The following is a 15138-nucleotide window of genomic DNA, read 5'->3' on the forward strand; positions in this document are numbered from 1 at the left end:
ATTTATCTATTTTATATATAGTAGTTTGTATCTGCTAATTCCAAACTCCTAATTTATCCCTCCCCCACTGCCTTTCCCCTTTGCTAACCATAAGTTTATTTTCTATGTCTGTGAGTCTGTTTCTGTTTTGCAAAGAAGTTCATTTGTGTCATATTTTAGATTCCACATATAAGTGATATCATATGGTATTTGTCTTTCTCTTTCTGACTTACTTCACTTAGTATGGTAATCTCTAGGTCCATCTATGTTGCTGTAAATGGCATTATTTCATTCTTTTTTATGGCTGAGCAGTATTCCATTGTGTATATATACCACATCTTCTTTATCCATTCATCTATCAATGGGCATTTAGATTGCTTCCATGTCTTGGCTATTGTAAATAGTGCTGCTATGAACATTGGGGTGTATGTACCTTTTTGAATTAGAGTTTTCTCCAGATGTATGCCCAGGAGTGGGATTGCTGGATCATATGGCATCGATTTTTAGTTTTTTTAAGGAACTTTCATACAGTTTTCCATAGTAGTTGCACCAATTTACATTCCCACCAACAGTGTAGGAGGGTTCCCTTTTCTCCACACCTTCTCCAGCATTTGCTATTTGTAGACTTTTTAATGGTGGCCATTCTGACCAGTGTGAGATGGTATCTCATTGTAGTTTTGATTGGCATTTTTCTAATAATTAGCAATGTTGAGCATCTTTTCATGTGCCTATTGGTCATCTGTATGTCTTCTTTTTTTTTGTATGTCTTCTTTGAAGAAAAGTCTATTTAGGTCTTCTGCCCATTTTTTGATTTTTTTGTTGTTGTTGTTGTTGTTGAGTTGTATGAGCTGTTTGTGTATTTTGGAAATTAAGCCCTTGTCAGTCGCATCTTTTGCAAATATTTTCTCCCATTCTGTAGGCTGTCTTTTTGTTTGTTTTTTGTTTGTTTGTTTGTTTCCTTTGCTGTGTAAAAGCTTATAAGTTTGATTCGGTCCTATTTGCTTATTTTTGCTTTTATTTCTATTGCCTTGGGGGACTGACCTAACAAAACATTGGTGCGATTTATGTCAGAGAATGTATTGCCTATGTTCTCTTCTAGGAATTTTATGGTGTCGTGTCTTACGTTTAAGTCTTTAAGTCATTTTGAGTTTATTTTTGTGTGTGGTGTGAGGGTGTGAGGGCAGCCACATGTAAATCAACTTTATTGATTTACATGTGGCTACCCACCTTTCTCAACACCACCTGCTGAAGAGACTGTCTTTTCTCCATTGTATAGTCTTGCCTCCTTTGTCAAAGATTAATTGACCATAAGTGTGTGGTTTATTTCTGGGCTCTCTGTTCTATTCCATTGATCCATATTTCTGTTTTTGTGCCAATACCACACTATTTTGATTACTGTAGCTTTGTAGTATTGTTTTAAGTCTGGGAGGGTTATGCCTCCTGCTTTGTTCTTTTTCCTCAAGATTGCTTGGGCAATTCTGTGTCTTTTAAGGCTCCATATAAATTTTTGAGTTATTTGTTCTAATTCTGTGAAAAATGTCGTGGGTAATTTGATAGGGATCACATTAAATCTGTAGATTGCTTTGGGTAGTATGGCCATTTTAACAATATTAATTTTTCCAATCCAAAAGCATGGGATATCTTTCCATTTCTTTGAATCATCTTCAATTTCCTTTATCAGTGTTTTATAGTTATTTCATCTCCTTGGTCAGGTTTGTTCCTAAGGTTTTGTTTTGTTTTGTTTTGTTTTAAATATGATTTTAAAAGGGATTTTCTTTTCTTTCCCTTTCTGATATTTCATTGCTAGTGTAAAGAAATGCAACAGATTTCTGTATGTTAATCTTGAATCCTGCTACCTTGCTGAGTTTATCAGTTCTAGTAGTTTTTGTGTGGAGTCTTTAGGGTTTTCTATACATAGTATCATGTCATCTGCATGTAATGACAATTTTACCTCTTCTCTTCCAATTTGGATACGTTTTATTCTTCTTGTCTGATTGCTATGGCTAGGACTTCCAATACTATGTTGAATAAAAGTGGTGAGAGTGGGCATCCTTGACTTGTTCCATATTTTAGCGGAAGGCTTTCAGCTTTTCACCGTTGAGTATTATGTTGTCATATATAGCTTAAAAAGCTGTTTAAAATGTTTATGGAGTGACCAGAGTGTCATCTGTTAAGAACTAAAGCTAAAAGAAGATGCAAATTATGTTTAGTGCAGACTCAACATAGAAAATGAGTAATAAATCTCTAACAAAGTGCCCAGCTTATAATAAATGCCCATCACAATAGTTTTTGAATGTATAAATGAATGAATAAATTTGAATGTATTGCCATATGTCCCATATAGGTCATTTTAAATGACTTGTATATCAACCAGTAATTTTTTTTTCATCTCACCTGATTCTATCTCATTTAAACTTAAAAGTCCTGGCCAAGGATCCAGCAAGTGAAATAATTTCCTTTAATAAAGACTTAAGTTTATTTTCTATGTATTTCCTTAAAGAACCTCTGTCACATATATTAATAGCAGATCTTATAAGCTCTGCAAAATGGCATTGTTATTGAATACTTAGATTAGTGGATTCTCTTTTATCTAAATAATATTGAAAATATTTACATAACTATAAACTTTAGTATTGGAAAGAAACCCACGTTGACTGAGCACATACTGCTTCCCTAAATTATTATCTACATTAGTCCTCACAATATTAGTTGAAAGAGGTATTATCCTCTTTACTGCTGCAGGAACTGAGGGTCTGGGAAGTTAAGTAAATTGCTCCAGGATAAATAGTAGGTAGTAGAGTGATGATTCAAATCCAAGTCTTTGGATTCCATGAAGAGGGTTCTGTCTCCTTGTGCTTGCCAAGTCCCAGGCATTAGAAGTAAAAAGAAATACAAAGATAAGTAAGGCACAGTCCCTGCCCTCTAGAAGCTTAGAAGCCAACCGGTCAGTTAGAAATGTAAGCGGTTAGTTGAAATAAGTTCTAACTTCTTTGTGTACTGGAGAGTTATCCAGTCTCCTGGAGTAGCTGCAGCTTAAGGTGGACATCACATCCCAGGTCTCTTTCTCAGTTTAGCATTATTTTATTTTATAGTATTTATAAGTTTTAGTTTCTTTATAAAGATTAACTCATATAATTCTCATTTAACAATGCTATGAGGTAGTCACTATTATATCCCCATTTTACAGATGAGAAAATAAGGTACAGGTAAGTTAAATAACTTATCCAAAGTCACACAACTAGTAAGTGGCAATGCTAGGATTCAAATCCAAGCAGTCTGGCTCAAGAGTCTATATTTCAGCCACTAGATTATGTTGCCTCTAAACCTTTCTAGACTTAGAAAAATTAATATTAGCATCCACCAAAGTGATCTGATTCTAGGACATTGACCCATTAGGTGCCATCCTATTGCTTAACACTGAACAATATAACTATCAAGTAGACTGGGTACACTTGTTCGTTTATTACGCTCTTTCTAGGCAATTCTACCTAAGAAGGCAATTTATAATCAAAGGCTTGTTGGTGTGCTTGGAATTAGATGAAGGGGAATTACTGGCTGATCTTAAGGATCTGATTCCATTTTCACTATAAGGTTATATCTGTGGCAACCATCTCCCTGGACAATACTGAAGGCATACTGCTTTTGAGACTCTTTCTAAACTTAGGATGATGACCAATCCTCCTCAACGTTTGAAATACTCTTTAGACATTTGTGTTAGTCAGAATCCCTCTATTTTTAAGTGTGGAGAGTCCCAACTCAAATAAACTTTAGCACAAATGGGAATTTTTTGACTCATGTCCCTGGAAAGTGAAGAGGTGGATGTGGCTTCTCATATTTTCACTCAAATGAAATCATCCTCCAGATTTCTTTTTCTACCTGTGTCCCTCACCCTCCACAACTCTTGGCTTTGCTTACCTCTGTGTGTTGACCTCATTCATTCCTACAGAAAGATACTTATTGGGCCATGCTGGGTCACCTATTCTGTTTTCTATCAATCAATATCAATATGGTCAAGAGAATGAGATACTCTTGTTTGGTTGGATTTGGTTCACTTGTCCATCTGTGTGGCCTTGGGGTCTGAGTTTACTTGATAATCTCACCAGGGGAACAAGTTGGAGGGAAGGAGGATACATTCCTCAAAGGAAATAGGGATGATGTACAGACAAAAACAATAGGATCAGTAAACCGTATTGTGGCCCGAGATAAGAGAAAAAAATCTTAAAACGAATTCTATCCTTGTTTAAAATCTTGATGGGTTCATCATGGATTTTTTGCCTTAATTTTGATTTTTAAAATATTGCATTAAATATTATTTATCTTGATTTTTCAGTTTTTTGGCATCCCTTAAATTTTGCATTAAGGGCAGATGTCTCACTCGCCCTGCTTCCTCACCCTAGACCTGGTCCTACCACGAGGAGTCAACTTACTTCACAGATTAACATGGTGTCTGACTCAAAGTAAGTGCTCAATAAATGTTTTCAAAATGAATAGATTTATGAATAAATTGAAAAGTTTAGTCACTGAGATATATGATAAAGCTACTGTCAATTCTATCATTTTTTAATATACAAAAGTACACATTTTATAAACTTATGTTAAGCAAGCATAAGAGACTGAATGATAATCAGAATGTCATTTTAAAAGTTTGCAGTTAGAAATGTGAGACAGTAAACTTCTTGGAGGGAAGGGTAGAAGAGTAGAAAGGTTACTAATGTTTGTTGCGACCTTATACTGTGGATGTACTATCCACTATGTGAGGCATTTTGGATGTGTCATTACATTTAATACAAGTCTATGAGGTTGATATTTTTGTGTTGTTTAAATAAGGAAACTAAGCTCAGACAGACTTGCTCTATAACTGATAAGTGACAGAGAAAGGATTTTAAATAAATGTATTTATTTTATTATATTTTTTATTTTTTTTAATTTTTGGCTGTGTTGGGTCTTCGTTTCTGTGCGAGGGCTTTCTCTAGTTGCGGTGAGCGGGGGCCACTCTTCATCGCGGTGTGCGGGCCTCTCGTTATCGCGGCCTCTCTTGTTGAGGAGCACAGGCTCCAGACACGCGGGCTCAGTAGTTGTGGCACAAGGGCCTAGTTGCTCCGCGGCATGTGGGATCTTCCCAGACCAGGGCTCGAACCCTGCATTGGCAGGCAGATTCTCAACCACTGCGCCACCAGGGAAGCCCTATTTTATTTTTATTATTTATTTTTGGCTGCATTGGGTCTTCGTTGCTGCGTGCGGGCTTTCTCTAGTTGCAGTGAGCGGGGACTACTCTTCATTGCAGTGCGTGGACTTCTCATTGCGGTGGCTTCTCTTGTTGTGGTGCACGGGCTCCAGGTGCACGGGCTTCAGTAGTTGCAGCACGCGGGCTCAGTAGTTGTGGCTCACAGGCTTAGTTGCTCCACGGCGTGTGGGATCTTCCCGGGTCCCCTGCATTGGCGGGAGGATTCTTAACCACTGCGCCACCAGGGAAGCCCAGCGAAAGGATTTTAATCAAGGTCTTTCTGTCTAAAACGCCCTTATTCTGGCTGCTGTGTTTGTTGGAGGCAAGGTAAGCTAGAGGGGAAGAAAAAGAGAAAAATATAGTGGTATCTGTCCACTCAAGGAAAGCAGGTTTATAGATGATCTGTTAATAGAAGAGAGATAGTTGAAGAATAAATTAATGAGTGGGAGATAGAGGCTGCGGAATTTTCCCTTATTCATTTCAAAAGACAAAGAAAAGTTAATAGATCTAGAAGTTTCAATATTTATGTAATAGAGGCACTAGGAAGAGAGAAAGAGGGAATGCAGAGGAAAAAATAATGATAAAAGTGTATTTCTCAGAGTTTATGAAAGATGCAAGTTTTTATAATTGAAAATGTTAACCAAGATGAATGAAACAGAACCAACACTTAGACTCATCATGGTGAAATTTTAAAACACTAGGGATAAAGATAAAGTTCTAAAGGCTTCCAAAGGAATAAACAGGTTAAGCTCAAAGCAATGAGAATCCGTGTGGCATCAGATTCCTCACTGGCAACACTGCTGGAAGACAACATAACAATATCTTCTAAGATCTGAGGAAAAAACGATACTGAGAAAAACTAGCTTTCAAGTGAGAGTACAAAATATTTTCGCATACCCAAAGATTCAGAAATTTTACCCCTCACCACCCAGATCTTCACTGAAATAATTATTTGGGGATGTACTCTAGCAAAGTGAATGATGAATCCAAGAAAAAGGAAGATGTAGGATTTAGGAACTAATGTGAGGGGGAGACTGGGTAGGCTTGAGGTACAGTGTATTCTGGATTACTGCTAATGACCTTGTATCCTAGACCTCCAACACCACACCAAATAGGACCCATTCCAATTCTAGATGGTACTTAAGATTTTCATCACCAACAAGCTTCTCTTCAAAAAATATAATCAGAAATTTTGTTGGCTATAAGGAACTCTACCAACTCAGAACTAAACTCTGGAATATGGCTTTACTCTATTGTTTCTTATAGGGTTAGAGTTAAGAAAGTCACATTTGTTATGAAAATAATTACATGATATTTTATGCATCACCATATTTTGCCAACTGCAAAAGTTTGGATTAATAGGTTGTTCTTTCTCATAGAGGTATATAAAGATGGGAACTGGTATAGCAAAATGTTCTGTGATGTCAGACCCATCTGGGTTTGAATTATGACTCTGAGATTTGATCTTGAGAAATATATTTAGCCTCTCTGAACCTCAGTTTATTTACACATAAGGATAATCAGACCTACCTCTCAGGTTTGTATAAGGATTTAAGAAGTTAACATATGTAAAGTGCCTCTCAGGTTTGTATAAGGATTTAAGAAGTTAACATATGTAAAGTAGCATGGTGTGCCAAGAGTTTCAACTCTGGTTGCATATTAGAATCATCCAGGAGGCTTTTAAAAACTATAGATGCTCAAGCCCCACCCCTAGAGATCTGGTTTCAATTGGTTCCAGGTTGGTATATTTTAAAAGCTTCCCAAGACATTTAAATAGACATTTCTACAAAGAAGACATACAGATGGCCAAGAGGCATATGAAAAGATGCTCAACATCGCTAATTATTAGAGAAATGCAGATCAAAACTACAATAAGGTATCACCTCACACCGGTCAGAATGGCCATCATCAAAAAATCCACAAACTATAAATGCTGGAGAGGGTGTGGAGAAAAGGGAACCTTCTTGCACTGTTGGTAGGAATGTAAATTGATACAACCACTATGGAGAACAGTATGGAGGCTCCTTAAAAAACTAAAAATAGGACTACCATATGACCCAGCAATCCCACTATTGGGCATATATCCAAAGAAAACCATAATTCAAAAAGACACATGCACCAATGTTCATTGCAGCACTATTTACAATAGCCAGGACATGGAAGCAATCTAAATGTCCGTCAACAGATGAATGGGTAAAGAAGATGTGGTTCATACATACAATGGAATATTACTCAGCCATAAAAAAAGAATGAAATTGGGTCATTTGTAGAGACGTGGGTGGACCTAGAGTCTGTCATACAGAGTGAAGTAAATCAGAAATAGAAAAACAAATATCATATTTTAATGTATATATGTGGAATCTAGAAAAATGGTACAGATGAACCTATTTTCAAGGCTGGAATAGAGATGCAGACATAGAGAAGAGATGTGTGAACATGGTGGGGGGGGAAGGGGAGTAGGGTGAATTGGGAGATTGGGATTGAGATATATTCATTACCATGTGTAAAATAGTGGGAACCTGCTGTATAGCACAGGGAGCTCAGCTCAGTGCTCTGTGGTGACCTAGATGGGTGGGATTGGAGTGGGGGGAGGGAGGTCCAAGAGGGAGGGGATATATGTATACATACACCTGATTCACTTCGTTGTACAGCAGAAACTAACACAACATTGTAGAGTAACCATACCCCAATTCAAAAAAAAAAAAAATACAAGCTTCCCAGGTGATTCAAATAGTGGGTTGGCCAAAAAGTTCGTTAGGATTTTTCCATAACATCTTACAGAAAAACCCGAACAAACTTTTTAGCCAACCCAATATATTGACAAGGTTGAGAAAATTTGACAAGCATATATATGGCTGGCACAAAGTTAAGTGCCCAATAAATGGTAACTTCAAAAAATTGGGGGGAAAATGTAACAGAAAGCTTCTAGGTAGAGATGGATTTAAGCAAATAAGGCTTAAGTTTTAGGACCCTTCACCGGCACAGTCTCCTTCTAAGGCTCAGTGAGGCTCCTTAGAGTGAGGGGAAGATGTTAGCAGCCCCAGCCCAGTGCGGGAGTGCTGCCCCACCTAGGGTCATCTGCCTGGGCTATCTAATTCTCTTTTGCTTCAGAAAGCGAAATCTGGAATCGCTCCAGATTTCAGAACAAGGATAAAAATTATTTCCATGGGAAGATCTCGGTATACTCCACAAATAGGTAATTCTTGTTATTCTGTTTTACTAGTGTTGAAATAGACACCCAGAGATTATATCACTGCCGCAAGTCACAAATCAGCAAATAGTAGCCAAAGCAGCATAGTAACAGAATCCGCAAGTCTTGTCTTACACTCCTGTGTCTAAGCACACTGGTATATCTCCTGGGCAATTATGCAGGTCTGTGCTGGGTGATCATGCATAAACTCCAGAGGATGGTGCCACTGACCTTTCAAAACTTGCCTCATTCCTTGAGTAATTGATACGTCCTCAGGCCTTACTAGCTTGTGACCTCAGAACAAGGCCACGCAGCTTAATATCCAAACTGCAGCTCTGAGCCCCTGGAGTTGGGAAGTCTGTTCCTCTGCTGGATCCACACGTTCCTCCCCACCTCCCCTAAATCCAAGGACTGTTTAGGAGTTGCTTTTCATCTCCATCAGTCCATCACTTGCATGGGCCTCCTCCAAGGCCCTGGGAGAAGCCCTGGCTGTGTATTCAAATGGGTGTATGATTTTATAAAATTTGTAAATATTTTAATAGCAATCAGTTGACTTCTGTCTCTTTCTACCACTTCTGCTCCTTTGCACTCTCCTGTCTAGTGTGGTACTGGAGCAGCTATGGGCCTTTTTATAGAATCTGGCTAGGAGGAAGGTAAATACTATACTATATGTACATGTTCCTCAAAAATATTTTTTAAAAAGAAAGTTAAGTTGGAAATATGCTATTTTTAGCAGGTTTAATGTCAGATATTATTGACATACAATAAAGGCACATTTTTAAAGTGTGCAATTTGGTAAGTTTTGACTTATGTATAGTCTGAGAAACCATCACCAAATCAAGATAATGAACAGACCCATCACACTCAAAGGTTTCCTCATGCCTCTTTGTAATTCCTCCTTCCTGCCTTCACTCCCATCCCCAGGAAACCACTGATCTGCCTTCTGTCAGTATAGATTAGTTTGCATTTTCTATAATTTTTCTATAAATGGAATCATACAGTATGTACTCCTTTTTGTCTGGCTTTTTTCATTCAACATAGTTATTTTTGGATTCATCCATGTTATGTGTATCAATAGTTTGTTCTTTTCTTTGCTAAATAGTATTCCATTTTATGGATATGTTACAATTTCCTTATCCACTCTACTGTTGAGAGACATTTGGATTGTTTCCAGTTTGGAACTATTACAAACAAAGCTGCATTGAACATTTGCATATAAGTCTTTGCATGAACATATGCTTTCATTTCTCTTGGCTGAATACTTGGAAGTAGAATGACTGTGTCAGATGGTAGGTATATATTTAATTTTTAAGAAATTGCCAGGTCTTCCAAAGTGGTTGTATCATTTTACATTCCCACTAGCAATGTATGAAAGTTCTAGTTGATCCATATCCTTGCTAATACTTAGTATGGTCAGCCTTTTATTTTAGCCATTCTAATAAAGGTAGTGGAATCTCACTATGATTTTAATTTATATTTCCCTAATGGCTAATGGTGTAGCATATCTTTTCATGTGCTTATTTGCCATCTTTATAGCTTCTCTATGAAGTATCTTTTCAAATCTTTTGCCCATTTTTAAAATGTTTGTGTTGTTTGTTTTCTTATTATTGAGTTTTGAGAGTTCTTTATAGATTCTAGATATTCTCAGATGTGGTCTGGCTCCATATGGCCAGGATAAACCAATCACCATGGATGACAGAATATTTCCAAAGCTGATTACTGAGTCTTGAATAATGCCACGTGTGGGACATCTTCTACCCCACCCTGCAATGTAGTCTATACACTGGGCCAAACCACTCTGTAAGGGAAAAACACTTCCTGTGTCTCCTGTACTCTCACACTACTACCACACTTCACTTCACTTCTGCCACCAGATGTGCGAGTTTTCCACACATCTAGAAATTCTGTCACACCAGCTGGGTGTCCCATAATTTAACTCAATTCTGACACTATTGGAGACAGTATCAGATCCCATAGTTTAAGGTCTCAGTCCCACAAGACACCCCCCGCTTCAGATGCCAATTGCAAGTCCCAGGTTGTCACCTGTGCTTCTGACTGATCAGCTATACATCTCACAACCTACTCCTTGGGTTTGATAATTTGCTACAATGGCTCGCAGAACTCAAGGAAATATTTAACTCATGTTTGCCAGTTTATTTTAAAAGGATATGATAAAGGATACAGATGAATATCCAGATGGAAGAGATGCATAGGGCAAGGTATGGAGGAAGGGACACAGAGCTTCCATGTCCTTGCCAGGCATGCCACCCTCCTGCTACCTCCATCCTCCATGTGTCCAGCCACCTGGAAGTTCCCTGTACTTTTGGGATTTCTATGGGGGCTTCATCACATAGGCAAGACTGATTATTAACTCATTTTCCAGCCTCTCTCCCCTTCCTGGAGGATAGGGGTGGAGCTGAAAGTTCCAAGCTTCTAATCACAGCTTGGTCTTTCTGGTGACCAGCCCCCATCCAGGAGCCCACCAACCACTGCCTCATTAGAACAAAAGACACTCCTATCAGTTAGAAAATTACAAGTTTTAGGAGCTTTGTGCCGGGAACCAGGGGCAGAGACCAATACATATATTTTCTAATTATTTCACACGCTCTAAGTCCTTTTCATGGCTTTTTTTCTACCATGGGGAGAAGACAAGTTCAGACCTGCACAGTAACCTGCCTGCGGTCTAACCTTACAATCTCCCATGAGCAAATGCTTTAACAAAAACACACACACATCTTCCAAGAAGCATCACTTTCAGGGACACTCCAGTCTACAGTTACAATCAGAAAAACAAAAAACAAAACCAGTTCTCTTACTGGAAAGCATATAGTCTTGCTAACAGTTGTTTCCCTGAATTAAAGGCTTAATATTTTAAGCTTTCACATGCTTTACAACTGCCTGCAGTTTATCTTCACAGTGTCTCCAAGAGCAATTGATGGATTCCTGCTTGTCATTTGCATTTTGCAGGTTCCATTTTGGCAACTCTTCCCCAAAGCAAAGATTTTCATCTTTGCTTCTAGAGACAGAACGTTTATAATATCACTTCTTCAGCTTCTCAAAACACTAAACTTGCTTGTCCACTGGACACTGAAAAAAAAAAAAAAAAAATATATATATACACAAACATACATATATATGACTGTTGCAGATGTTCCATATAGTTATTTGTATATATATCTGCAACTCTCCCTTCTACAGAACTTTTGATTGAGGGGGAATGAGGAGTCTCTGGATCAATGAACAAGCATTTTGGAGGTTCCTAATGCTCCTAGATGTGTGAGCCTAGCATCTAGTCATTTCTAAACACTGGTAAAACTGACAGAAGAGTGAGAGAGTGACCCTAAATGGAGCCAAGAAGTGGATGGCAGAATTTTTTTTCCATCCTAAACTTTTCCCTGCTGCTATAACCTTTAGTTATACAAAAACAAACAAAGAGTTTACAGAGGGGCATGGAATAGGAAAACTCATGGGAATTAGAGCTAAAATTGTGCAAAGAACAGCTGTAGCTGATCTAAGACTGGTAAGAGGCCACAGAGCAGAGAGGGAGCTGAAGGAAGTCAGGGGTCTTGGAATAACTTGACAGTAGTATGAAAATTAGTCGTATCTCTGGATCCCAGGAATATGAAAATATTTCCTGAAGTTTTGCCACTTTTTTTCTGCCTTAATGCCCTTTTTTTTAATGCTGCTTCTTAGTTTAAATGAGAAAATTCCTTAAGTCATTTTTCATCAGCTTTTATTGCAGAATCTTGCAAAACTTTGGAAACTAAAACCAAGTCAACCAAAGGAATTAAAAAATCACAGTTGTTTGGGAAACAGTTATTATAGAATCAAAAAGCATTATACCCTTCAACATCCTTTGACCACCTTATCATAGTCAATGTAGTCATCATCATTATCATCATCGTATAACTATTGTCTTTTTTTTTTAAGTTTTTTTTGATGAGGACCATTTTTTTAAAGTCTTTACTAAATTTGTTACAATATTGCTTCTGTTTTATGTTTTGGTTTTTTGTCCGCGAGGCATGTGGGATATTAACTCCCCAACCAGGGATCGAACCCTCACCCCTTGTATTGGATGGCGAAGTCTTAACCCCTGGACTGCCAGGGAAGTATTATTAGTGTTATCCATCTGCCAGGCACCAAACCACATGCTTTACACATTGTGTCAATATCTTTCAATATCTCAGTACAGCCCTATGTGTTAGATATTATCCCCTTTTCACAGATTGAAAAACAGAGGCACGGAGAAATTAACTTACTCACAGTCACAAACTAGTTAAAGTGAAGTTAAAAATCAAACGCCAACCCATTTAACCCCAGAGTCAGGCTCATAACTGGCTCACCATATTCACACTTTCACTCAGTGATTGATACTTGTGGAAGCAGGTTTACCATGACCTAGTGAAGCGTAAATTTCAGGCCCTTTCATTTGTACAAGCCCCTTCCAAAGCCTTGGGAGTGGGGGTCCATGATGATGTGTTCACATGACCATAAGTCTTTGTAAAATTAACAATCAGTTAAGACTGCTGTCTCTTCAATCCAACTCCTCCTCCATCACACTTACCCTCACATCATGGGGCATTGGAGTGACTGTGGACATTTTCGGGATCATGCTGAATTGGGGGTTGGAGGATATATTTAATCTGAGTTTTATGTGATATTTTATGTAGTTCACAATCATGTTTGTGTACAATTAAGCAATTGCTATCTATGTTGGTGTAGGAATGACTTTCAGTAATTCTCTTAACCACTGGTTGTGCCAACTCACCTGGTGTTGTGACAGTTAAACTAAAAGAGTAAAAATGTGGTGGGAAGAAAAAAGAAAAGAGAGGGAATTAGAGCAAATATTACATTTTTGACATTTTAAATTAAACTTGTATAAGAATTCATAAGTCTTAAAATTAAGCTCCTTACTATTAGAATTAACTATTTTAAACCATTAATGAAATTAGGTACAGTATAATCTCTAATACATTTTAGAGAGACTTTATTAAGTGGTTTATATAAATGATCATCATTTTCCTGGGTAATATGCTTGTATGAAGCAGCTCATTCCCCTGTGGTGCCTGGTGAAGCATATATTTGATGTGAAGGAGCCCTGGCGTATGATCACATGTGATGTGTGATAAATTTATAACATTGGGCTTCCCAGTTTGAATTGTCAGATGAGCAGTGAGAGGCCTACCTGGCACATACTTAATGAAGCATTTGTGAAGTGAATGAGCAAATGAATGAGTGAATGAATCATTAGATTTATAAGGTTTATATGTCATCAGATTTACATATCATTCCCTAGATTGAGACCCCTTGGTTCAGAGAGGCTGAGTGATTTACCTCCTAATACTCAATGGCAGAGTGAAACAAGGATTCAATTTGCCTGACTTTCAATCATGCATTCTTTAATAAGATTTCAGATCATGGATATTTTCTAGAAGGCTTTAAATAAATCTCCACCATTTCCAAGCACTAAAAGTACCTCTTTAATAGCCTAGAAACTGCTGTCCTTCAATGGAAAAGAATTCCTCTTTAGAATATCCAGGAAATTAGGCAGTGATTGTTTTAAATATGCCTTCATGTTACCTGACCTGCTTCTGATAAAAAAGATGCCAAAAGAGTCTTGTGGCAGCCGGTGGGGTGGGGTTAGGAGTGGGGGGCGGTGGGGAGGCTCTTTAGATCAAGGGTTTTCAAACTGAGAGTTTTGACCCATTAGTGGTTAGTGAAATCAATTTAGTGGCTGAATTTTTTTTAATAGAATAAAAAGGAAAATATCAGATTGCGTTGCCACATGGTAAAGGAACTAAGTATTGCTTAGGGAAAACTTTGATGCACCTTGTCACAATATAAAATATATATATACATATTTTTAATTAATTTATTTATTTATTTTTGGCTGTGTTGGGTCTTTGTTGCTATGTGCAGGCTTTCTCTAGTCATGGCGAGTGGGGGGCTGTTCTTCATTGCGGTGCACAGGCTTCTCATTGCGGTGGCTTCTCTTGCTGCGGAGCGTGGGCTCTAGGCTCACAGGGTCAGTAGTTGTGGCGCACCGGCTCAGTTGCTCCGTGGCATGTGGGATCTTCTCCGACCAGGGCTCGAACCCGTGTTCCCTGCATTGGCAGGCGGTTCTCAACCACTGCACCACCAGGGAAATCCCTAAAATATATTTTTTTACTGTGGATCATGGTCAGAATTTTTTAAATTAATTAATTTTATTTTTTAATTGAAGTATAGTTGATGTACAATATTATGTAAGTTACAGGTGTACAATATAGTGATTCACAATTTTTAAAAGTTATACTCCATTTATAGTTATTATAAAACATTGGCTATATTCCCTGTATTGTACAATATATCCTTGATGCTTATTTTATACCAATAGTTTATACCTCTTCATCCCCTACTATTGTCCCTACCCACAGAATTTTTTTTTTTAAACTAGTGTTGGTGACCAAGTGCCTAGAACAGAATAAGAGTATAACATTCAGCATAGTATGTATTTAGAAGGAATAAACCCGGGGGTGGAAATGTAATTGTTTTGGGTTGATGAGAAAAGGAGGGAGGAGGACTATCACAGTTGGGCCAGCCCTTAAATGATGCACAGAGGAGGGAAAGCTCAGAGCCTGTGTTGTAAGGCCAGAGGTCAAGGCCTGGAGGTTTCTACAGAATGGGTAGACCTCCAGGGCCGTGGGAAGCTTCGCATTGGATGCAGATTCAGCCTGAGCTGGGCCTGTGATGGAATTTGATATGG

General features: G+C 38.1%; 1 long non-coding RNA gene across 1 annotated transcript in view; it reads left to right on the plus strand.

Annotated features, from left to right (window-relative positions):
• LOC103011982 (uncharacterized) overlaps positions 1-15138 on the plus strand; it is a 92990-nt gene that overhangs the window by 12546 nt on the left and 65306 nt on the right. Inside the window, exon 2 of the long non-coding RNA XR_451694.2 lies at positions 4310-4436. This is a non-coding gene — a long non-coding RNA (uncharacterized LOC103011982). The remainder of the gene's footprint in view (positions 1-4309; positions 4437-15138) is intronic.

This window comes from Balaenoptera acutorostrata, chromosome 12 (assembly GCF_949987535.1).
Source record: "Balaenoptera acutorostrata chromosome 12, mBalAcu1.1, whole genome shotgun sequence".
NCBI lineage: Eukaryota > Metazoa > Chordata > Mammalia > Artiodactyla > Balaenopteridae > Balaenoptera > Balaenoptera acutorostrata.